This window comes from Capra hircus, chromosome 6 (assembly GCF_001704415.2).
Source record: "Capra hircus breed San Clemente chromosome 6, ASM170441v1, whole genome shotgun sequence".
NCBI lineage: Eukaryota > Metazoa > Chordata > Mammalia > Artiodactyla > Bovidae > Capra > Capra hircus.
This window is the reverse complement of record NC_030813.1, coordinates 72,025,085-72,050,994: the sequence shown is the minus strand read 5'-3', so window position 1 is coordinate 72,050,994 and position 25,910 is coordinate 72,025,085. Positions and strand designations below refer to the sequence as shown.

General features: G+C 40.7%; 1 protein-coding gene across 1 annotated transcript in view; it reads right to left on the bottom strand.

The window, feature by feature from the left end:
• Positions 1-25,440, bottom strand: part of KIAA1211 (KIAA1211 ortholog) — a 293,290-nt gene extending 267,850 nt beyond the window's left edge. The window contains exon 1 of the mRNA XM_018049481.1: positions 25,250-25,440. The gene's annotated coding sequence lies outside the window, so the exon portion shown is untranslated. The remainder of the gene's footprint in view (positions 1-25,249) is intronic.

The following is a 25,910-nucleotide window of genomic DNA, read 5'->3' as shown; positions in this document are numbered from 1 at the left end:
TGACCATAAAGGCTCGTGTCGAGAGGCTCCAGAGGCAGTCACCTGGAGCTCTGGGGAGCCTGCTGTGTCCACCTCGTGTCCTCCACCCGTGGCCCGACAACCACAGCAGGTCGCCCCCAGCCTCGATGGCAGCCCTCGATGACTTCAGTTGCCTTCAAGGATGAAGAATCACTTCCGACGTCTGTGACCAGACACAGATGGCAGAAAAAAGGGCACTGCAATTTTTTGGCTGTAATTTAAACTTTTGGTGAATATGTAGAATGGAGTTTCCATTCAAGATGAGAGTAAGAAGTCAGAATGCATGAGATAAGGAATTTGTGGAAAATCTGAAAGTAAAAGTGGAGACTTGAGGCTGTACTTATGGAAAACCTGTGAGTGAGTGAAGAAATAAAGATAGAACGGCATCTCAAAGAGGAGGTAAGTCTCGAGCATCTGGTTTTAAAACACTGTTTCACATTGTAAGTCGGACCTAAGGATATTATATTAAGTAGGGAAAGAATCAGTGAGGAAAAGGAGATAATCTGAAACCAAAGTTTCTGAGAAGATGGAGGTAATAAGGTCAAGAGAACAAACACAAAGCTTGCCTTTGGAAAAAGGCAAGTTTTTCTTCCAGAACACTAAGGAAGACGAGCCTGGGTAATGATTCAGGGAGATGACATGTATGCAGGCACCTTGTGCTGTGTACTGACCCTTTTAACATTAGTTATTAGAATGCGAATGCTCAGTCACTTCAGTCGTGGCCAGCTCTTAGCAAACCCTGTTATCTCTCCAGGCTCTTTTGTCCACGGGATTCTCCAGGCAAGATACTGGAGTGGGTTGCCATGTCCTTCTCCAGAGGATATTCCCAACCGAGGGACTGAAGCCACATCTCTTAACGTTTCCTGCACTGTCAGGCGGGTTCTTTACCACTGGTGTCCAGTTCAGTTCAGTCGCTTAGTCGTGTCCGACTCTTTGAGACCCCATGAATCGCAGCACGCCAGGCCTCCCTGTCCATCACCAACTCCCAGAGTTCACTCAGACTCACATCCATAGAGTCGGTGATGCCATCCAGCCATCTCATCCTCTGTCGTCCCCTTCTCCTCCTGCCCTCAATCCCTCCCAGCATCAGAGTCTTTTCCAATGAGTCAACTCTTCGCATGAGGTGGCCAAAGTACTGGAGTTTCATTCAGCTTTAGCATCATTCCTTCCAAAGAAATCCCAGGGCTAATCTCCTTCAGAATGGACTGGTTGGATCTCCTGGCAGTCCAAGGGACTCTCAAGAGTCTTCTCCAACACCACAGTTCAAAAGCATCAATTCTTCGGCGCTCAGCCTTCTTCATAGTCCAACTCTCACATCCATACATGACTACTGGAAAACCATAGCCTTGACTAGACGGACCTTAGTTGGCAAAGTAATGTCTCTGCTTTTGAATATGCTATCTAGGTTGGTCATAGTTTTCACCAAATGCCAACAGAGCAGCCATTCAAAACATGTTTGTTAAAAAACAAACAAAAACACACCAAAAAGTCTGTTAAAATAACTGAGATCTAGGCACTTCCCTGATGATCTAGTGGTTAAGAATTCACCTTGCAATGCAGGGGACTTGGGTTTGATCCCTGGTCTGGGAAGATCCCACATGCCATAGGGCAACTAAGCCTGTGAACCATAACTACTGAGCCCCTGGGATCCAGACAACTAGAGAGCCTGTGTGCCTCAGCTACTGGAGACTGCACTCTCTGGAGCCCACACGCCACAACCAGAGAATCTGTGCCCCTCAACAGAGACCCTGAATTATGCAACTAAGAAAGACCCAACACGCCAAATAAATATTTTTTTAAAATAGCAGATCTACAGGAAAACTTAGTGAGATAGTTACAGGTTTTGAAATGTTTAGAAAAAGAGAGGAAAATTAAGTTCATGCTGAATTTCCTGAGAAAAGCATGAGGTTAAGTCATCCAAAATGGAAGGCATTGGGCTTCCCTGGTGGCTAAGATGGTAAAGAATCCACCGGCAATGCTAGAGACCTGGGTTCATTTCCTGGGTTGGGAAGATCCCCTAGAGAAGGGAATGGCAACCCACTCCAGTATTCTGGCTTGGAAAATTTCATGGACAGAGGAGTCTAGCGGGCTACGATCCATGGGGTTGCAGAGTGGGAAATGACTGAAGGACTTTCACTTTCACTTTGATATGTACAGAAAAGGTTTGCAATAACTGCTTTAAAAATACGTAAAGTAGTCAAGGGCAATAAAATAAGTGACTGAAGTTTTTAATTATTATTTTATTGGAAACCTTTTCAGTTCAGTCCAGTTCAGTTCAGTTGCTCAGTCATGTCCAATTCTTTGAAACCTGACAACACACCAGGCCTCCCTGTCCATCATGAACTCCCAGAGTTTACTCAAACTCATGTCCATCGAGTCGGTGATGCCATCCAACCATCTCAATCCTCTGTCATCCCCTTCTCCCCCCACCTTCAATCTTTCCCAGCATCAGGGGCTTTTCAAATGAGTCAGTTCTTCACATCAGATGGCCAAATTATTGGACTTTCAACTTCAGCATCAGTCCTTCCAATGAATCTTTAGGACTGATATCCTTTCGGATGGATTGGTAGGATCTCCTTGCAGTCCAAAGGACTCTCAAAGGTCTTCTCCAACACCACAGTTCAAAAGCATCAATTCTTCAGCACTCAGCTTTCTCTAGAGTCCAACTCTCACATCCACACATGACTACTGGAAAAACCAAAGCTTTGACTTGGATGAATCTTTGTTGGCAAAGTAATGTCTCTGACAAACAATGATGGTCAGTCAAGGCTGACAATATGAATGTGTTACAGAACAGAGAAGAGGGCTGGAGGCAGACAGAAGTACTCCAGGAGTGCAACAGCTGGTGCTAGGGGTCTTTTCAGGTCCCAGGAGGGGAGTACCAGTGCATAATGACATGCTTGTCCACGGAGGCCAGGCTGGGCACGAAAGGGGGTAAAACTAGGAGACCAATGCACAGGACAATTGCAACAGGGTTAAAAAGAGGAAAATCTCAGAATGACGGCAATAAAGAAAGATTACCACTCAGGGGAAATAATGGGACTGAAAGGTGAGAAGATTATGGTCAGAGAAGAGGTTTCATCCACGAGGTTCGGAGCAACAAGTGCTCAGAACCCTACAAGAGGATGAGCTCAATGCTCAATCCTGAGTCCCAGGTGTCTCTGCCCTTTAAATAGCACAAAGATATGTAGACGTACACAAAATAAGATCCACTAAGGCCAGCGTCCGAAAGTTTCAATCTACTCAGAATGAGCAAGTCCTTATTTACTTCTTCTCTTGTTGCAAGTTGGTGGGTGGTTTGGAATTTTTGTTAAATTATTCTTAGCTCTGGGACAGATACTAATACATTACTGCAACCTAAGGAAGGAGGCCAAAAAATACTTCAAGATTCTATAACCTGAGGCTAGGGACTGAAATGGCTCATTTCTTTTACATCGAAACATTACTCGACGCAGTAAAACTCCCGAATATCCTCTAAGGAAATAGTTGTTTCCTTATTACCTTTTTAATGATACTGGCTCTCTAACCAATCAAAAACAAATACTCTACTTGGAGAAACTATTTATAAATAAGACTGCATAAAAACAAAGTCATACATATAAAGGTACAAACACATTTATACATATAAAAATTTCAATAACCCTCAAATTATTCTAGCAAAGCAGCTTTATGATGTTTCATAAAACTTTTTAAAAAAATAAGGGTTCAAATGCATCTAAGAACAACTCTTGTAATCTTACAAAAAGACAAAAGTGGCACCCCCCAATTCCATACTGGTGAAATTATCTGTGCAGTACTGGGGATATGAAATTCTTGAGAACTCAGGCAGCACCTTGGGAGTGGAAAGATGACACAATTATTTGATATACAGATATATCTATTCCTGCTTTGATATTAACCTATATGTCAATGCTAATTCTATACCTGGAGTTGATTTCATGAATAAAAGTGGCTTCTTCTGTGCACCCCTCTTATCAATTAAAGATGGAACTATTAATGGTTAGCATCTGTGCCTCACCACAGAGACATATAAGGAAACATCACTAATTCTAAACTTAATAACCAAACTATTTGTTTTATTTTGATTTTACTTACGAGACTTAAAGACAGGATCACATACTGAAAACTTATGCCGTCTCCTCATGCTGTTTCTCCATCTATCACACTGTAAGGACAACGTCCTGAAAATATGTATTGCAAGTTTTTTGTTACCTACTCAGCCTCACATAACACCCCAAAGTCTTTGCCAGACTGAGATAATCAATAAGGACACAATTGTGTTTTCTTCTCCTTGTCCTAAGAATGAGTTTGGGGAGAGTGATAAAGGCAATTTTCTTCATTTTAACAATGAAAACCATAAACGTTACCACTGTAAGCTTCAGGTGGTAAACAAACAATGACAGTTCCAGTCAAAAAGGCTGATTGCTTGAGAAAGTTGAAGACAGCAGTTGCAAACAGATTTATAATTTAAAAAATCTTGTAAGTGGAAAGGTAATGGATAAACCAATCTCCAAAAGAAATAACCAGGATTATTTCTGGTTAACTCACTGAACTGGGAGGAGATTTTCTCTCACCAACATGAGACACTAGACAAATATACAGTTACTAGATTTGGTACAAAAATAACTATGGTTTCTGCATTGCTGAAATTTGCCATTTGATATTGGAATACATTCTAAATAAATGTGATTATGTTATACATCATTTTAACGCACACCTCTCACTCTCTTTTTTTGCTAATGACTTTGCTCAGGGGTTGCACAAAGAAGCAGCTCCACAGCACTTCCCAAAGCCAAGCTTGCACCAAAAAAAGGTCACAGTCACTGCTGTGGTCTGATCCACCACAGCTTTCTGAATCTCAGGGAAACCATTACATATGAGAAGTATGCTCAGCAAATCGATGAGATGCACTGCCAACCGCAGCACCTGCAGCTGGCATGGTCAACAGAAAGGGCCCAATTCTCCGCAACAATGCCCAACTTCACATTGCACAACCAATACTTCAAAAGTTGAACGAATTGAGCTACAAAGTTCCACCTCATCCACCATATTCACCTGACCTCTTGCCAACCGACTACCACTTCTTCAAGCATCTCGACAACTTTTTGCAGGGAAAACACTTGCACAATTAGCAGGAGGCAGACAATGCTTTCCAAGAATCTGTTGAGTCCTAAAGCAAGAATTTTTATGCTACACAAATTAACAAACTTATTTCTCATTGGCAAAAATGTGTTGAGTGTAAGGGTTCCTATTTTGATTAATAAAGATGTGTTTGAGCCTAGTTATAATGATTTAAAAATCACAGTTCAAAACTGCAGTTACTTCTCTACCAACCTAACAGCACAGAAGGAGACATTACAGGGAAAAGCAGGTGAACACCATGGTCAGAATATTACTGCTGAATCAAAGTGGATGAAAATATGTAAGAAAACCGGAACATGGGGTTACCAGCAAAGGTTTGGGAAGAAACATGGAGGAAAAATATATGAATGACCAATAGCCAACTCCACTCTGTGTCAAATGCCCTGGCTGTAAGAAGCCTACATTCCTCAGTATTCACTCATGACTTTGGTCACTGACTTTCCAGAAGAACAGAAAACTGGTTCCCAAACTCTCAGGGAACCTGAACACACACTATAAGGCAGAGACTTCATCTTGTTTTCTCCTGGAAGCCTTCATCAAACAGCATCAATATTACCATCGACTTGAATAGCTGAGTTTGTGTCTGCTGTTTGCTTTTTAATCCTCTTTCACATCCACGTATTAACTTTTACAATTAAGAAAACATGCAAACACCATCAAGAAAGTGAAAAAACAACCCTTAGAATAAGAGAAAATAGTTACAAAATGTTGTATCTGATAAGTGATTGATATCCAGAATATATAAAGAATTCCTAAACTCAACAATAAATTAAAGCAAACGTCTCAATTCAAAAATGGGCAAATGAGGGACTTCCCTGCCAGTCCAGCAGTTAAGATTCAGCACTTCCCCTGTAAAGGGCACAGGTTTGATCTCTGGTTGAGGAATTAAGACCTTGCAAGCCACATGGCATGGCCTATATAAATAAATAAAACTTAATGGGCAAAAGTAAGAGGGGTTCTGGGGAAGATGGCAGAGAATTGGTCTCCCCATCTAGAAAACAACTGCACTGCCAGAATCTGTGAGACATAAATATCTGGAATTCTAGAGTCTGTTGAAGGCTTGCAATTTCCAGGGGAAGACCTAAACTGTAAATTATGGTTAATTTAAGTCAATTTCAGCTCTGAGCACTATGGCAGTTATCATTCCCCCCAGCCACATGGCAGATAGCTGTGTATGGTTTCTGGAGCAGCTTGTACACAACCTGAGAGCCACGGTGAGCAAAAAAGACTCTGTCCTCCAAATACTCACGAGTTGTGCTATAACACGAGTTGTGCTATAACGGCTGACAGCTGCTCCTGATCACAGAAGTGCAAAGGAGCCGGAAGTCAGTGTTGTATCTCTTCCCATTGTTGTAAGGCCCTCTCCCTGAGGCTAAAGTGAAATTATGGGAGTTTATAAGGCCAGTGCCCTTTCCCTCACTCCCCTGCCATTTTTCACATTTTCTCCTCTGGGGAGCCAGATATTGAAGACTACTACAACATTCAAAAGCAACTGCATATACAGGCAAAATAAGAAAGTGGCCATATATACTCTGGGAAAGGTTCAGAAAAGACCTCAGAAGATACTGAGTTTACACTTCAGGCTAATTTTCAGCACAGGGACAGCCTCAACATTATCAAAACAACAACAAAACAACAGAAAATAGAAAATCCTGGAGAAGGGGGAGAATCTGATTTCCAGAGTTGGATTCAAATGTCCAACACTCAGCAAAAAATATGGCTTACGTCCATCCAGAGGAAAAAATAAATCACTAGCATAGTAACTGTCCCTGAAAAAGACCTAATGGCAGATATACCAGACAAAGACTTTAAAACCAACTTAAAGATGCTCAAGGAACTAAAGGAAGATGTAGAGAAAGTCAAGAAAATGATGCATCAACAAAATGGAAATATCAATAAATATGCATCATGGAAATCCTAGAGTGATAAAACAAAGGGACAGAAAGAACATTTGAAGAAACAAAGGCTGAAACTACCCAAATCTGATGAAGAATATGAATATGATAAAAGACATCAATATAAAAATCTAAAAGGTTCAATGAATTTGAAGTAAGTTGAACTCTGATAAACCTAGACAATGTATTAAAAAGCAAAAACATTGTTTTGATACTCAAAGCTATAGCCTTTCCAGTAGTCACGTATGGACATGAGAGTTGAAAAGAAAGCTGAGTGCTCAAGAATTGATGCTTTCAAATTGTGGTGCTAGACAAGACTCTTGAGAGTCCCTTGGACTGCAAGGAGATCAAACCAGTCAATCCTAAAGGAAAACAACCCTGAATACTTATTGGAAGAACTGATGCTGAAGCCCCAATACTTTGGCTACCTGAACAGCCAACTCATTGGAAAAGACCCTAATGCTAGGAAAGACTGAAGGCAAAGGGAGAAGAGGGTAGCGGAGGATAAGAAGGCTGGAGAATATCAACTTGGACAAACTCCTGGAGATAGTGAGGGACAGGGAAGCCTGACATACTGCAGTCCACAGGGTTGCAAAGAGTTGGACCCAACCCAGTGACTGAACAACAAGAAGACGAGCTCAGAGACGTATTATAATCAAACTTTCAAAAGACAAACAGAGAAACACTGAAGTATCAAGAGAGAAGCAAGGGATCACATACATGGGATCCTCAATAAAATTTCCAGCAGACTTCTCATGGGAAACTTTTGGAGGCCAGAAGCAGTGGACTGGTATATTCAATACGCTAAAATAAAAACACTTCAACCAGGAATCCAATATCCACCAAAACTGTCCTTCAGAAGTGAGGGAGAAATTAAGACATTCCTAAATAAATAAAAGTTGAGGGAGTTCATGACCACTAGACCCAACCTGCAAGAAATGCTTAAAAGAGTCCTACAAGGTGAAATCAAAGGACACTAGACAGTAACTTAAAGCCATATGGAGAAATAAATATCTCAATAAAGGTCACCACATAGGCAATTATAAAATCTAGTATTATTGTAACAGTGGTTTGTAACTATACTTTTTGTTTGATTTCTATTGGGTAAGCCAAAAAGTTTTTTCTGAATCAGTAATCAAGAATTTCCCAACAAATAAAATGTCCTGTATCTGATAGCTTCACTGATGCTGAAGCTCCAATACTTTGGCTACCTGAACAGCCACCTCATTGGAAAAGACCCTAATGCTGGGAAAGACTGAAGGCAAAGGGAGAAGAGGGTAGCAGGTATCAAATATATAGAGAAGAACCAATGCCAATCCTTCTCAAACTTTTCCAAAAAATTTAAAGGGAGGGATCACTTCTCTAATTCATTCTGTGAGGTCAATATAACCCATACCAAAGCCAGAAAAAGACTCTACAAGAAAAGAAAACTATAGACCAGTAACTCTTAGGAACATTGATGCAAAAATCCTCAACAAAATACCAGCAGACAGAATTCAGTAGCATATTAAAAGGACTGTACACTATGACCAAGTGGGATCTATTTCTAGAATTCAAGGATGATTCAACATATGAGGCTTAATCAATGTAACATGCCATATCAAAAATAGAAGAAGAAAGGAAAACACTATGAGATCATCTCAGTTGAAGGAGAAAAAAAATACTTGACTAAATCCAACACCCTTTCATGATTAAAAAAAAAAACAAAACAAAAAAAAAAATAAAAGTAGAAGAGAAGAAAACCATCTAAACATAATAAAAGTTTTATATTAAAAACTCACATCAAACATCACACTCAAAGGTGAAGACTGAAAATTTTCCCCCTAATATTAGCAACAAGGCAAGGATGTCTGCTCTTAGCATTTCTATTCAACTGGATTCACTTCTATTCACCTCTCATTCTACTAGAACTTCTAGCCAGAGTATGAGGCAAGAAAAAAAAAAAGGCATCCAAATTGGAAAAAAAGATGTAAAACTATCTCTTCGGGGGACTTCTCTGGTAGGCCAGTGGTTAAGACTCCAAGCTCCCAATGAATGGGGCCCAGGTTCAATCCCTGGTTAGGAAACTAGATCTCACAAGCCACAAGTAAGAGTTCACACACTGCAACTACAAGATCCTGTGTGCTGCAACTAAGACCTGCTATAGCCAAATAAATAAATAAAAATATTCTTTTAATTATCTCTTTTTGCAAATGATATGACCTTAGATGTAGAAGACCCTTTAAAATCCCACCCTAAAAGCTACCAGAACTAATAAGTGAATTCAGCAAAGTCATAGGATACAAAGTCAGAACACAAAAATCAGTTGTATTTCTATACACATATAGTGAACAATATGAATACAAAAACAACTCCACTTATAATAGCATCAAAAAGAATATGATAAAATTAACTAAGGAGGTGTAGACTTGTACCATGAAAACTATAAAACACTTCTGAAAGAAAGTAAAGATACAAATAAATGGAAACACATCCCATGTTCATGGATAAGAAGACTTGATATTGTTAAGATGTCAATACTACTCAAAGTCATCTACAGATTCAATGCAACTTCTATCAAAATTCCAACAGCATTTTTTGGCAGACATAGAAAATTCATACCAAAATTCATGTGTCTAGGAGCTCCAAATAGCTAAAAAGATCTTGAAAAAGAAGAACAAAACTGGGAGATTCACAATTCTTGATTTCAAAATTTACTACAAAGTTAGAGTAGTCCAAAAAGTGTAGTATTGACATAAAAACAGACAGACAGACCAATGGAATACAATAGAGAGCCCAGAAATAAACTCTTGTATATAGGGGCAAGTGATTTTTGACAAGAGCACTAAGAACATTCAATGCGAAAAGAACAGAAGACTGTTGGGAAAACTTGATACCCATATGTAGAAAAATGAAGTTGGACCCTTTCCTAACACCATACACAAAAATTAACTCAAAGTTAATCATGGGACAAAATGTTAAGACATAAAACAATAAAACTCTTAGAAGAAAACATAAGAGAAGAGCTTCACAACATTGGATTTGGCAGGGATTTCTTGGATGTGACACCAATGACATAGGTAAGAAGAGAAAAAATAGACAAATTAGACTGCACGAAAATGTTTTAAATTTTGTGCATCAAAAGACACTATCTGCTCAGTAACAGGCAACCATGGAATGGAAGAAAATATTTGCAAATCATGTATCTGATAAGGGACTGATAGTCAGAATATACAGAGAACTCCCAAAACTCAACAACGAAAAAGCAAACAATCTGATTCAAAAAGTGGGCAAGTTCAGTTCAGTTCAGTCACTCAGTCGTGTCCGACTCTTTGCGACCCCACGGACTACAGCAGGCCAGGCCTCCCTGTCCATCACCAACTCCCGGAGTTTACTCAAACTCATGTCCATTGAGTCGGTGATATCCAACCATCTCATCCTCTGTCATCCCCTTCTCCTCCCATCTTCAATCTTTCCCAGCATTGGGGTCTTTTCAAATGAGTCAGTCCTTCCAATGATGGCCAAGTATTGGAGTTTCAGCTTTAGTATCAGTCCTTCCAATGAATATTCAGGACTGATTTCCTTTAGGATGGACTGGCTGGATCTCCTTGCTGTCCAAAGGACACTTAAGAGTCTTCTCCAGCACCACAGTTCAAAATTATCAATTCTTCAGGGCTCAGCTTTCTTTTAGTCCAACTCTCACATCCATACACGACTACTGGAAAAACTACAGCTTTGACTAGACGAACCTTTGTTGGCAAAGTAATGTCTCTGCTTTTTAATATGCTGTCTAGGTTGATCATAGCTTTTCTTCCAAGGAGCAAGCATCAAGAGTGGGCAAAAGACTTGAAAAAAATATTTTTCCAAAGAAGATAACAGGAATGGCCATAAGCACTTGATAAAGTCTTCAGAAGGAAGAGGGGACGACAGAGGATGAGACGCCTGGATGGCATCACCGACTCGATGGACGTGAGTTTGAGTTAACTCCGGGAGGTGGAGATGGACAGGGAGGCCTGGCGTGCTGCAATTCATGGGGTCGCAAAGAGTCGGACACGACTGAGCGACTGAACTGAACTGAAAGTGTTCAACATAACTAATCATTAGGGAAATGCAAATCAAATCCACAATGAGGTATCACTTTATACCTGTCAGAATGGCTATTATAAAAAAATAAAAGACAACAGGTATTGGTGAGGATGTAGAGAAATTAGAACCCTTGTTCACTATAGGTAGGGATGTAAAATGGCATAGCCACAGTGGAAAACAATAAAATTATTTCTCAAAAAATTTAAAAATAGAATTACCATGTGATCCAGCAGTTCATTTCTGAGTATATACCTGAAAGAATTCAAAGTAAGTTCTCAAAGAGGTATTTATATACCCATGCTTACAGCAGGATTATTTACAATAGCTAAAACATGGAACGAACCCAAGTTTTCATTGACAAATGAATAAACAAAATGTGGCATACATATACAACAGCATATTAATTGTTACAACAAGCAATCACCAGCGAAGCCGTGGAGAAATTGAAACCCTCATACATTGCTGGTGGGAACTTGTATATGTTATAGTTCTAACATTAAAATGGTATAGTTAGAGAAAGATAAATATCATGCAGTATCGTTTATATCATACAGTATCGTTTATATGTGGAATCTAAAAAAATGAGTACAAATGAATATATTTACAAAACAGGGATAGAGTCACAGATGGAGAAAACAAACAGGGTTATTACCAAGAAGAAATGGGGGGAGGATAAACTGAGCAATTCAGGCTGACATACACACACTGCTGCTGCTACTGCTGCTAAGTTGCTTCAGTCATGTCCGACTCTGTGCGACCCCAGAGACGGTAGCCCACCAGGCTCCTCCATCTCTGGGATTCTCCAGGCAAGAATACTGGAGTGGGTTGCCATTTCCTTCTCCAATGCATGAAAGTGAAAGTGAAGTCGCTCAGTCGTGTCTGACTCCTAGGGACCCCATGGACTGCAGCCTACCAGGTTCCTCCGTCCATGGGATTTTCCAAGCAAGAGTACTGGAGTGGGGTGCCATTGCCTTCTCCCACTACTATATATAAAATAGATAACCAATAAGAACCTACTGTATAGCACTGGGAACTCTAATCAGTACTCTGTAATGACCTATATGGGAACAGAATCTAAAGAGCGGATATATGTATATGTATAACTAATTCACTTTGCTATACAGCAGAAACAAATACAACACTATAGACCAACTACACGCCAATAAAAATTAACTAAAAATAAAATAAAATGGTATAGTTAGTAAGTAAGGAAGTGTTAGTCGCTTCAGTCACGTCCGACTCTTTGTGACCCCATGGACTGTAGCCCTCCAGGCTCCTCTCTCCATGGGATTTCCCAGGCAAGAATACTGGAGTGGGTTGCCATTTCCTTCTCCAGTGGACCTTCCCAATCCAGGGATCAAATCCAGGTCTCCTGTACTGCAGGCAGATTGTTTACCATCTGAGCCACCAGGAATGCAACAATGTCAATCAACAATATTCCAAAAAATAAAAAATAAAATGTTATAGTCCCCATGAAAAACAATTTGGCAGGTCCTCAAAAACTTAAACAATGAATTACCATACAATCCAGCAATTCCACTCCTACCTACATATCCAAAAGAAAAGAGAGCAGGGACTCAACCAGATACTTATGTAACATGTTCATAAAAGCATTATTCACAGTAACCAAAAGGTGGAAACAACCCAAACGTCCATCAACAGATGAATAAATTTTGCATACATTTTATACACACACACACACACACACACATAGTGGAATCTTCTTTAGCCATAAAAAGGAATGAAGATCTGATATATACTACAACATAATGAACCTTGAAAATATTATTCTAAGTGAAGTCAGTCAGCCATGAAAGGACAAACATTGTATGATTCCACTTCTGTGAGGTACCCGGAATTCACAGAGAGTTCAGAGACAGAAAGTAAAATAGAGGTTCCCAGGAGACAGGGGGGATGCGGAGTTATTGTTTAACAGAGACAGTTTCTGTTTGGAATGTGAAAAAGTTCTGGATGGGGATAATGGTAATGGTTGCCAACATTCTGAATGTACTTAATGCTAATAAACTGTACATCTAAAAACGGTAAATTGTGTTGTAAATATTTTACCAAATAAAAATATTTTTAACATTTGAGGGAAAAAATGGAATATTGAAAATTAATGTAATATAATGAGCAAATCAAATATATACATGACTTTTTAGTACAGTGTCCACATAGAATTTCCTTTCTTCTTTCCCTCCTTTCCTTCCTTCCTCTTTCTTCAGCTATACCAAACAACTAGCCATTCTAAGGAAGAAAGATTCATAGGGAAGTATAATGAGAATTTAATTTTAAAAAGATAAATCATATTGTAAGGGACTGGCAGAATGAGGTAATCCAGAGCAGGGATTATAAACAATCAGCAGGCAGAACCAAAGACCAGGAGGTATTTCTATCTTCAGTAAAAGAAAATGAGGAAAAGACAAAAATGTGCAAGCCCCAAATTTGTAAGTCGTTTAGTTCTAGAACAACTCTTTACAATTATCTTAAGGATAAGATGAGTTAAATAATTCAGGTGGGGCCAGTCTCACTGGCTGTGAACCATGAGGCAAGGAGACAAGCAACACCCTGGATTCCATGCCAGCAGAAGGCCCGGGATCACATCTTACACCATCTCTGAAGGCACAGTTTATCACTCCAGCTTCCCAACTCTGTAGACACAATTTGTGGGAAATCAGTTCAAAACTCTATGTGACCACAGGGGAAAGGGAGGGGGATGGGATGAACTGAGAGACTGTGATTGACATATATACACTATTGATGACATGTATAATATAGATAACTAATGAATACCTACATTATAGCATAGGGAACTCTATGAATACTCTGTGGTATCCTAAATGGGAGGGAAATCCAAAAGAAGAGGGGATATGTATATATTTGCATAGCTGATTCACTTTGCTGTACAGTAGAAATTAACACAATATTGTAAAGCAACTATACTCGAGTAAAATTTAAAAAAAAAAAAACCTCTATGTGAATGGTCCTCCATAAATGGTAAATCCAGATTTCCCAACCTCATGGTTCATGTTCAAGAACAAGCCAGTCGTAAGCACCCTCGTCTGCAGATTATTGCTCAGCTGTTTCACATCTCCAAGAAAAAGGTTTAGGGTCCAAGAAGAACGTTTGCATTCTTCTGCCTTTCACGTGATTCAACAAAAATCATCTATAAAATAAACCTGAAGACCTCAGGAAAGACCCAGCTTATTAAGTAAGCCTTCTTTAAAAAAAAAATCATAACGCCACTGTTATGATTATAACTGGCAGAAATGGTCTCCTAAGATGCATTCCAACTCTAATTAAAACAGAGCTTTCCCAGGGCTCTCACTTAATTTTAATTTATATTAAAATAGAAGAGTCATTCGATATATTGAACAGCCATCCTAAATCGAGTGGCTTAAATGCCAAGCATCTTCCCTTGCCACAAGCTTGGAGATGGATAAAGGGCTGAGGGATAACATTTGGGATTACCCACCCACACAACGGGCTTTTTTCCAGAATATGAAGAAAACGGTTTCCTAAAATGAGATTATGCTGTGCTTAGTCAAGCTTTTTCAAAGATGCAATGCTAAAGAGTCTTCCGATCAAGAGCCATACTGGTGGACCTAAATGAAACTGTAAGAACAACATCTATTTGGAAACTGACTTTAATCAATGTTAAAGAGCTAACTTTTCACTTAATTATACTGATGATTTGAGCTCTGGAAGAAATGCCATGTTGTTCCAAGGCTTCTTCCACTTCATTCAAAGTTCTCTAGGTTTCTCTGTCGAGAAACTTCTCACTCCACTCACTCAGCATGACTTTCTTTTAGCACTTATCGCAACCTGACACTGTTATATACATATTTGCATACTGCTTCTTGTCCCTCTCTCCCACCAGAATGTCTCTGCAGTTCAGGGGCCCTGCCTGTAGGTTTGCTCTCATATTCCAGCACCAACAACAGGACCTGGCACAGACCAAACCCTTGGAAGCATTGTCTTTGTTTACTGTTTGACTGGAGAACTCTTGCTCTACGCTTTTATTTGTTGTTGTTCAGCTGCTAAGTTGTATCTGACTCTTTGAGACCCCATGCACGCCAGGCTTCCCTGTCCTTCACCATCTCCCAGAGTTTGTTCAAACTCATGTCCATTGAGGTGGTGATGCCATCCAACCATCTCATTCTCTGTTGCTCCCTTCTCCTCCTGCCTTTAATGTTTCCCAGCGTCAGGGTCTTTTCCAGAGTCGGCTCTTTGCATCAGGTAGCCAAAGTATTACACGAGATTATTTGAGGCTCAGAGGAGTAAAGTGACTCGCCTGTGGTCACTAGGCTAGAGGGAAAGTTGGCTTTAGAACCAAGCTTAACTCCCAGTCATTCTTCCAAAGTAGATGCAATTATGCCACTCCCTGCTTTTGATAGCTCCCCGATGCTTAAAAAGTGTCAGTACTCTCTGGCCTTTCAAATCTCTCCAAATGTTGCCTGATCCACATGTCTGGTCTGGCCTCCTGCCATTCCCTTCCGTGCCTGAATGCTCCTGCCACCTCCATGTCATGGCTTCATGCTTGCTGTATCTTTGTTCATTCTGTTCCCTACCTCTGGAATAACCTTCCACTCCCTCTCCATCTGTCAAAATTCTACCCCTCCTTCAAGACCCAGCTCCAATATCACCTCCTCTGTAAGCTACCTCCTTGTCTTTCTTCATTCTGTGAATAGTCACCCCTTCATCTGAGTCCCCATAACACTGGGACGTTCTCTCACACCACATTTTACATTCTTGTCTTTCTTCTCTGCTAGACTAAATTCTTTACATTTATATTCACTAGCATCTCCACAGGACCTGGTATGAACAGCTGGGTCAGGGAAAGAAAAAAGAACACAGGGGACATGTACTACCCTTCCATGTTCAGTATGACTGTCAACATGACCACAAGCCTTCTGGCATACTAAACGACTGTCCCAATGACCCAAATTTTAGAAAAAAATCAGTTACTGCTAGAAACGGGACATGACATCAAACACGACACGTGAAATCAACTAGTGACTTGTAGAACATCATCATGTGTTCATTCATTCTGCAGCAATGTTAAAATGCTACATTCTTTTCTCAAGCTAGAAACTACAACAAAAGTTCTCATTCACGTGACCTGTATTCGCTCAACCTTTGTTCTTTTCCTGTTATGTCCACGGTGCCTAGTCCACAGTGCCCAGCCCACGGGGCACAACACTCAACACACATCTGCTGACGTGAGATCAACTGAGTTTGTACAGTGACTCAGGCTGCACAGAACATTGGTGGTTATGGGGCTTTTCATTAAACTTCATACTGCAGGACATTGTTATTTATTTTTGGTCTACTCCAAGGTAACCATTCAAAGATCGCTATCCTGTTTTGATTCTAGTACTTATCCTCTACCTGGGTTGTTTGTAACAGACAAAAAGCACAGAAAAATGATAATCTGGAATTACTTTTATAAACCACCCTTCTGGAAGTAATTGTGTATCTTCTCTCAAACTCCAGAATGCCCCTATAAGAAGGGTAAGCTCACGCACATTACTACCTAGTATGGATGATCAGAGTAATCGAAGTGTCAGAGGTGGCCTGACAAAGTTGTTGTTCACAAGTTGTCACTGATAACAAACTGATAGTGACTTACACCTCTGGGCGGGCTGGGGCGGGGTGGGGGAGAATAGATCTGAAGCTACATAATGTAAACTTCTTTAAGATGGTAATCTGAGCTGCCTATGTTGATTAGGAAAATACAAATCTCAACTAGAAGTAACAAATTGGGTCCTGAGGTTTTGTTGTTTTTTTTTTTTTTTAATTGGGGTATATTGGTTTACAATGCTGCATGAGTTTCAGGTGTACAGCAAAGTGAATCTGTTATACAAACACAGATACCCACTCTTTTTTAAGATTCTTTTCCCCGATAGGCCATTACAGAGTATTGAGGAGAGTTCCCTGTGTTAAGTAGGTCCTTATTAGTGATATATTTTATATATAATAGTGTGTATATAGCAATCTCAGTCTTCCAATTTTCCCCCAGTTTTCTTCCTTTCTATCTTTGCCAATTAAAGACTATTATGTCATAAAACTGACAGAAAGCCCCAACAGGAGGCCACAACCTTAACACCACCCAATCCTGGCTATTTCTTTTTCGATTGGAGTTATCAGGCACATCCATAATTAAGAGAGGGAAACTAACAGCCTGTAAGTTCGTCCTTCGGAACACAAAAGGAATACAGCCCTAAAAGCTTGCTGCTTTGTCCTCAAGGGTCATTCAAACTATCTAAATCTTCACAATAAAGTACCCATTTGACTGATCACCATATCTTATTTATCCCAGAGTTACAACTGTTAATGTCTAATTTAATGTGTTTTTCTCAGAACTAAATAAAGCTATATGGCCTCTGACCTATATGGGAAGGTAAAATAAAGCCTAAATATCAGCATTATAAACAAAACAAAGCCCCCCTCCTACACACACACACACCTGGCATAATACCTAAATATGCAATGACTCAGGCATAGACCTTGCAACATTTGATAACTGTCAGGCACTAAATGGTCTTCTAATGGTTCAAAGAGTTCCCATCTTCCTGAACACCTAACCTATTAGCAGGGAGAGGTTACAGGCAATGGAAAGAACTCAGCTCAGTTACTTAACCTCTGAACTTGGGCTTCTCATTTGTAAAATGAAGGGCTGGTCTAGAACACCACCACCCAACAGAAATATAATGCAAGCCACATCTGTAGCTTTTATAGTCAACACAAAACACAAAATTTTCTAGTAAACACATTTTCAAAACAGTAAAAAAAAAAAAAAAGGTAAAATTAACTTTAATAATGCTTAAGTTAATCTGATATAGTTAAAACATTATTTCAACATGTTAAACTATTTTTAAAATATCAATGACATATTGCCCTTTTTTTCATACCAAGTGTTTGAAATCTGGTGTGTATTTTATACTTAGGGCTCCTCCCAATTTGGAGAGGCCACATTTCAAATGCCCATGGGACCAGGGACTGTACGAGACAGCACTCGTCTAGATGATCTCAGATATTTCACTTGACACTAGATGTAATTTTAATAAAGGGCATAAGAGATTTATAGATAAAGTATGCTTAGAAAAACTATAAAGTATTTTCCTGGATATTCTCAGTCTATTCATTCCCATTCAAAAGGGTGTTTTGCTTTTTTAACTTTTATTTTTAACTCAAATGGGGTCAGATCTGCAAACGACTGAGTAGGTGGTCTGTTCCACTGTTAGCCTTACCCTTTTCTCACTGAGTCACTGGCCTACAAACGTACAAGGAAGCTAAGAACATTCAAGACAACATAAACCTGCCGACTGAAATGAGATTTCCAAAGCCCCAGAACTAGAAAAAACAACTGTTAAAAATGGGAGTTCAACAGAAGTGACAAAGAAAATGATGTGACCACCTCGTTATCTTACACATATTAAGACAATGCTAGGAAACACAAAAGTATGCATGCTTTTGTAGTTGATTCTCTTAATTACTCAAAATCCACTGAGGAAGATCCGTGCTGCTCCTCCCACACCGTCCTGCTTATTAGTCCCTTTGTGATCAACGATCTGCCTTCGCCAGATGGCTAGTCCGGGTTAAGAGCACAATATGAGATCAGAGAACAAAGCAAAGCTAACTGGCCTTCCCAGGAATTGAACCTGTGACCCTGACCTCATTAACTCTAGAAAACAGTTAACCCATCACAAACATGCCCGGGCAGCTGCATCTTAATGAGTGCCAAGCGAGCCCACAGCATCTGTCACAATGATACTGTGGTAGAGAAAAAGTCACTCTACATTTATTAAGAACTTTTCAAAATGAAGAAAAGACAAAATGCAGTCATTGAGGGCAGCTGGAATTCATCAGCAGTGTCTGATCAGCTCAGCTGAATTCATCACAAGCTTCCCTAAGAGTATCAGCTGTGGCCCTGGCCAGAGACCACAACTGGCTTTGACAACGGGGTCCTCATGCTTCCTCTTCCAACAACAGTGGTCTTGGGGCCATGGGCTTTCCTTTTTATTTCTCCCCGGGGGGGGGGGAAGCTGTGGGTTAACAATTACATATAAGAATTTTCACAGATTATTTATTGAATCCAGCTTATCTCAGATTTAAACAATAACTGAGTATCTCTGTTGCCCGCCGCGATCCCACATGCTCCCCTTCTCCCCCGTTAGTGCCAGCCAACCCCTCTCCAAGGGAGTGGGGCGAGGCCAGTGGATCTCTGGGTGGGGTATTCCTACCCTCCCTAGTAAAAAGCCTTTTTGTTTTTGCAAGTGTTCCCTCCTTTCTTGTTACTGAGAATACTTCTTAGCAGCTGGTATCTACTCTAAATTCTAACAACCTGTCCCTAGTGAGCTGAGTGCTTACTTCCAATTTAAATATTCCCCAAAGTGTTTCGGGAATGTGGGTTCTGTATCTTTTCCTCAAAGACACACTTTTAAAATAGTACCAGCTTCGGAAGCAACTTTATTAAAATTTCCACACAAACTTCAAAGTATACTGTTTCAAAAACTCTACAAACATCTGGAAGAGCTGATGAAGATTTTAAAATCGGATTGAAATTATTTCTGCACTTCATTTTTGACAGTTTATACAGAATCACCTTTCCACATGCAAACTCAACATAAAAGCTTTATATATGGATGTTCTATTTGCTTTCTTAAATATTTCTGATAACATGTGACCAAAGCATTCAACGCGCTTCCCAGATGGTTCAGTGGTAAAGAATCCACCTGTCAATGCAGGAGACACAGGAGATGCAGGTTCAATCCCTGAATCAGGACGATCCCCTGGAGAAGGAAATGGCAACCCACTACAGTATTCTTCCCTGGAAAATCCCATGGAAAGAGGAGCCTGGTGGACTACATCCCGTGAGGTCTCGAAGAGTCGGACCCAATGGAGCAGACACACACACACACACACGCACGCACACACGCACACACGCACGCATGCGCGCGCGCGCGCGCGCGCGCACACACACACACACACACACACACACACACACACACAGCATTCAACATCTCAAAGGTTTTTACTCAGTTTTTTCATTTCCACAAAGTTACTTAAGATTATTTTATAATTTATGGATTAAGAGTTTGTAACCATGCACTTCTCATGTAACTGGAAATCATACATATATGTAGATACAAATTTGCATATGTATCTGCCTCGAAGGCACTAGCGCAAGTTCACATCTAAATTGATGTTCCTCTTTTTATCTCTAAGAATGTTCACATCAAGAATAAAAGTAGTACAAAATGTAATGAGAACCCAATTTGCCTGCCTGAACATAAAAAAATCAGTGACCATTCAATAACTAGAATAAAAACTATGCCAATCCACTAAGAATCAAGAGTTACACAAAAGGAATAAATTAATAAAATAAGCATAAAATATACACTTATGACAATTATACACAATTTCATTAGAAGCAAAAGGAATTTTTGAGGGTTCGTCTATGGATAAAATCTGATGTCCAACAATAACTGAAACAATATACTCACTTTAATCTTAATAGAAAATGATGGTTGAGGAAAATATGCGGTTTCACAAAACCACGAAACTGCTGTTCTTTGTCCAAAATATCATCATGATCTATACAAACTGATTTTAAAAACCTGTCAGTTTTGAAAACACCAACCTTAATTCAACAAGTAAACTAGTTAAACATACCAGTGAAAGTTTAAAGCTCCATGCATGTGGAAGCCATTTTGCAAAAGCAAGCGTGTATTTATATATCTTTAAGCCCCTGTAATTATCTTATTTATAAGTTACAACCCTATGCATCCAATCAGACAACAAAAGAGCCGGAATCTGTCAGACATAAAGGGGAAAGAAACAATGATATCTGCCTTTCCATTGTCACATGTTTCTAAGTACTATTTATAAAATATATTTCCTTAATTCTTTCTCACAATATTTTTAAAAGAGGAGAAAAGTTCCAGGACCACCAAAAAAATTAAAATAGTACTAAAATTTTAAGAAACATTTGCAAGGAACTGAAATACAAAAACAAAAAAATTAATAGTACAGTTAGTGGTGGTTTCTTACAAGCACTTTACAAAATAAGTACTTCAACTGCCTGGTGAGTTTGAAACAAATCAATATACTATAAAGTACTCTTTGTAGCTCTTAAGTCTTCATTTTGTGCCTTAACAAAAGCCGACATTCATTTGTAATGAAGTCTTTTTATAGTTACACGGCTATTTCATGTCTCTTCCAAAGATATATTAAACCTTTGGGTGCTCAATAAAACTGACCAATTAATTGACTCTATCATAAAAACCTGAGAAGCTATTTCAAAATGTTTACATCAAAGACCAGCCAAAGTCAAAATGAAATACTGGTCTATGCAGTATGCTTTCTTACTTACTAACTTGAAAATTTTCTTCAAATGAGTCATTTCAAAGGAAACTGCAAAAGATGTACCACAACAGGTAAGTTCTCAATATTGCCATTCAAATTTATCTAAGAGAAGGAATACTACATCTTCAGAAATCACTGGGAGAACCTGAGAACAGAGGGTTGGGGCTGGAAGAGCAGAGAGCTTTGGGGTCAAAAAGAACCCTGAACTCTTGCTTCATCTCTCACTAACTTTATGACCTTGGGCAAGTTCATAAAACCTCTTTGAGTCTTAATTTCAATTATCAAATGGAAACAGAAGACCTTCTTACAAGGCTGTTACAAGCACTAAATTAGATAACGTACAAAAATAGTCTGCTTAGCACAGTATCTAGACAGTAATAAATACTCAATATACGGTTATAATTACTAAGAAATGTTTAAGAATCTGTTTTCAGTGTAATTTAACATTCAAATTTCAGAAGATGTTGTAAATAATTAGAAGGAAAAATATAAAGGTTCAAAAAAAGACTTGTCTTTAATGCACTCATTAACCTGATTATCCTTAACACTAGTGCTTTTCAAACTGCAGGTCCTGGTGCATTAATGGGATGTGAAATCATTTAGTGTATTTCAACCAGCATTTCTAAATAAAACAGAATGAAAGATATACAAATGCATTGCACACATAGGAAGCCTAAGCATTTTTTACCTAAACCTAACTTTTTTACCTAAACACATCTGTAATGTATCTGTATATCAGATGGCAAAGTAAAACATTTTATTGTGCGAAAAAAAAAGTTTAAAAGCCACTGCTTCATTACAATAATGAGAATAAAAATAATCAGCTGACACTGAATGCTTAGTTTCTACTAGACACTGTGCTAAGCATTATGCTAAGCTTTATGCTAAGCACATTATTTAATTTGATCCTGCCTCAAATCCTATAAGGCAAGTAGGTAGTTACACTATTTTACAGATGAGAAAACTGAGATTTAGACATATTAAGTCACTTGCCAAAGATGCAGAGCTAACAAGTGGTAAACCCAGAGTTCAAATTTAGTCACCTGTCTCCAGAACTTTCCCAATCAACCATTCCGCTTAGCAGGTGGTTAAGATATAACTTTTCCTTATGTAAAAGTTATTCAAAAGGTAGACTTTTTCATGAGGTCTAATTCAAGGGAGATTTTGTGGAGGTGCAGCATATTGGGGAGAAGACAATGTGATTCAGAGATGAAAGCACCAGGCATGAGGTCCCCTTCTGTCCCTGGCACTATTGCTTCCGTGGTGAGGAGCTGGCAAGTCATTTAATCTCGCTGTGTCTGGATTTCCTCACCTACAAAACAGGAATGATAGTATCTGTCCTGCCTCCCCACAGGCCATTGTGAGAAAGTATTTGTAGGTATAACAAGTGAAATGTTCTACTGTGCTATTCAGTTATATGAGATGATCATTAACATGACCCAAGGGGCCCCGGTCTTCATAGAAACATACATCACACATAATCAAAACAGGAAAGTCACCAGGCTTTTATAAACTGTATGTGCAAACAGTCCATACAGTTCTTGGCACACAACAGGCCTTCAGTAAATGTTCATTAAACTAAAAGAAGTAAACCAACTCAATCTGTATGCATATTTTATCCATTTGCATTTTATTTTTCATTAATTCATTCTTTCTTCAACTATTTATTGAACACCTAGTATGTACCAGACCATCCCTTACCATGGAGAATTTTTTCTTTTTTGGGCCATGGCGCACTGCTTTCAGAATCTCGAGTTCCCCAGCAAGGGACTGAACTTGTGCCCCTGCTGTGGAAGCACCAAGTCTTAACCACTGGACCACCAGGGAAGTCCCCTACCCTGGAGGATTTCATATTAATTTCAATTAATTTTCCTGAAACTGTGTAAGGGAAAATTGTAAAATACAACTTCCTCATCTAGCAATAATAATAACTTACATTTATTACGGTGCTTTATAGCTTGCAAAGAACTATGTGAAAGCTTTCTTTTTTACTTTTTAAAATTTTATTTTTAATTGGAGGATAATTGCTTTACAAGTCATGTTGTTTTCTGCTGTACAACGATGGTGAACCTGCCGTTAAGTATACTTACATCCCCTCCCTCAGTGGAAGCTTTTGTTTCTCAAGCCAACTGCCTAAGTATGTCAAGTCAGTATTATCTTCCCAACTCCAAATTCAGTGCTAAGTGACTGCTAAGTCTTTAGAGTGAAAGTTTCTCCATTTCAGAGGTGACTGTAAATATAGGGGTTTGGAAGAAACTACGTTTTAATATTGGAAAAGGGCAATCTAGTAGCCTTGATTTTCTTCCCTTCACATATTTGAGTTGAAGTAATGAAACCATCCATATCACTTATGTAAGATGCATTTTTCAAAAATGTTTCTTAAAAAAAACCTGCTTTTGACATTTTGTTTTCTTACAGGTTAATTGTTTGTTGAATATATTCAACCAGGATTCAGTTTTCTCAGAGAATAAAGGAGGGAGTGGTGGAAGCATCTTTCCTTTGTTGATTTTTTAAAATTACTCAAAATTGACTGTTGTTTTCAGATTCCTGAGTCACATTACAATACCAAATAATTGTTAGCCATTTTATATATAATTCAACAACTACTACAGGTGATTTTTACAGAAGAATGATGATTTAATGACAACTTGATGAACTGAAAATTTGCTACAGGATATTGACTAAGAACCTTTTACTGAAATTGCCTTATTCTTTGTATTCTAACCACTCCCTCTCCATCAACACCACCCCTCCTCACACACGCACTCCCTCACCTACACCAGATCAGTTTCCGGGCCATTCTTCTTAAAACCATATTAAAATTTCACAACACATGTTCACAGTTATTAGGTTTTCTGCCCCCTGCCACCCCGCCCATCCACTGAATCCATGTGTCTTTTAAACATTTTTTTTTGTATTGTCTCTTAAAATGTAGAATTACGATGCCTCTATTCTGAGAATACCTCAAATGTAACCCTCTGCCCTTCTGTTTACTGATAAGCAGGAATAAAAGCCATTCCCCACCCACCGTCTCGGTAGGGTTAGGAGGTCCAATCTCGCCACTACAGAGCTCTGCAAGAAAGAACGGTTATAGAACCAGGAAAACCATCGCAAGAACCCGGGGGAGAAGATAAGGAAAACACATTTTTACATCACTGGCAGCGTGCAGTGTCCCGGCTGCAGCCCTTGTAAACAGGGGAAACCTTTGTCTTGCCTCAGCCATCAAACTGGTGGCTCATCAGAATTGGAGCAACAAGAGTTTGTGCGAAATGGCTCGGCAGAGGTTAAACAAAGCAATGCAGTTGCGGGGGGTGGTGGCGGTGGGAGGCAGGGCTGAGCCCCGGTCAGCGCCCGAGATCCCAAACGGCGAGGTCTCGCTTTGACCCCCGCCACAGCCGGGACCCGAGCCGGAGACCCCAGGACCGGATGCCGCGGCGCGGGAAGGACAGAAGGAATTTAAAGGTCCCACGCTTTCGGCAAGTTACCGGGGGCGCAGCCCGTCCGCAGGTTCCTCGCGTGGGATCCAGAGCCGCGCACACCACGCGCCTGGTGCCTCGGGGAGGGTCCGCGCCGCACGCGCGGGGACACCGCCCCGGAGTCCACGACCCGCCCAGCCGAGCCCACTAACCCAGGGCATGGGCAAGGTCGGGAATCCCGGGCCGCCGCGGGGGCCTGGGCCGGGGGTCGCCAGGGAAAGGGAGAAGCCCGCCCGCTGCACCCATTGTCTGGCTCCGGCCGCGGGCCGGGAGAGCGCTCACCTGACGTCCCGGCCGGGAGCCGGGGCTGGGAAAGTGGCTAGATGGCGGTGGCGATCCCGCGCGGGCGGCGGGCGCCAGTGCAATGTCCGCGGCGCTCCCGCGGCACCAGCAGCCTCCGCAGCAGCACCGGCAGCGCACCCGCCTCTCAGGCGGCCACGGCCTCCATTGCTCTCCCCGCCGCCGCCGCCGCGCGGCACTGCGAGCCCGGCCCCGCGCGGCGTGGTCACATGCTCCGCCCGCGCCTCGGGCGCTCGGACCCGCGCCCGCCGCGGCCCCGCCCGGCTTCGCCCCTGAACCGCCGGGCCCTGCCACGGGGACTGGAGAGCCCGGTTTCCTTTCGAGCCCTCCAGGAAAGAAGCCGCGGCACGGCTCCCTTCCCCTGGGGGTGGTGGTGCCCAGAAATCGGAGCTGATCACAGGCAAGGGCATGGGATTGGTCAGTGTCCTCTCCACCACTGCCGGGGATGGCCCGGCTGACCTGTGGGGTCTGAGGTTACTGTGATGGGCTCACAGGGAGGCTTACGTGGGATAGGAACTCGGGACCATCAGTTATCACCCTCCACGGGGTGCAAATCCGGCCCCCGGTACCGGGATGAGCGAGAGACTAGGGGAGCGACCTGGACTCCCTAGGGAGTTTCCCCCTGCAGAGCCCCGACCATAAG